This window comes from Etheostoma spectabile, chromosome 5 (assembly GCF_008692095.1).
Source record: "Etheostoma spectabile isolate EspeVRDwgs_2016 chromosome 5, UIUC_Espe_1.0, whole genome shotgun sequence".
Taxonomy (NCBI): domain Eukaryota; kingdom Metazoa; phylum Chordata; class Actinopteri; order Perciformes; family Percidae; genus Etheostoma; species Etheostoma spectabile.
The window spans coordinates 12,418,487-12,419,532 of record NC_045737.1 but is presented as its reverse complement, the minus strand read 5'-3'; positions in this window follow the sequence as shown (position 1 = coordinate 12,419,532).

The following is a 1,046-nucleotide window of genomic DNA, read 5'->3' as shown; positions in this document are numbered from 1 at the left end:
AGATAGATAGATAGATAGATAGATAGATAGATAGATTGTTTATTCATCCCAAAGGAAATTTTAGGCATCCAGTAGCACTTCAACCATGACACAACAAGCACATATCACACATACATAAGACTAAAAATAAAAAATTACTCACAGAAATGCAATGACCATGATAAGAAGGTACTATGGTAGACTGTGTGCAATGGTGATAGTGCAAAATTGAACAGTGCAAGTAGATCATGATCATGATTAAATATTAACTATGACTATTACATATAAACTTCAAATGCTGAGTTATGGGAGATGCAGGCTATTTATACTTTAAACTAAATTTATTTATTCATGCCACGTCATTTTTTCAGGATTCTGACTCTGTAGAAATCATTTTAGTCTCCAGCCCAGTTCAGTTTGCTGTTGCGCTGTAACGCTCAGCCATCAGCAGAAAAGTGCTTCTAAGAGATTTCATTGGTCTCCACTGGAAGTCTACGGCGTGGCTGTGTCCATTATTTTTACTGTCTGGTAAAAGTCTGTAGAAGCTCTTGCGTGTTATTTCAGTCTTCCTTTCGTGTGCATGTGCCGTTAACAGACAGCGTGACCTCAATCCTCCGTCTGCCGTCTAGCATTCAAAACTTCCACACACTCTCACACTCTGATGCGACTCTGTCAGCTCTTTTCCACTTTTACTGTAAAAGATGAAAAGACTTCCAGCAGAGTGAGCTGAGTCATGGTTATAATGCTGAGCACACGGTTTATTTAATGCATTCACTTTCTCTCCCGAGGTTTTTGTCTGGTTACTGTAACTGTTTCTGACCCTAAAGACCGCCAAGAACTCGTGAGCGGTTTACTCACCACTTGGCCCTCAGGTCGTCATGGCGACCATGTGGATGTGTGTCACTGATCAAAGACACTTTTGATCGGCAGTGCCAGCTCGTCGTTGGTTTGTTGCCATGTGAAGGGGCCTACGTGCAGAACGGGGCAGTGTCTGGTATCCGATGGGCAGCTGTACAGGAAGGACATGGGGGGTTACACGACCACACAACAACAACCCCCCCCCCCCC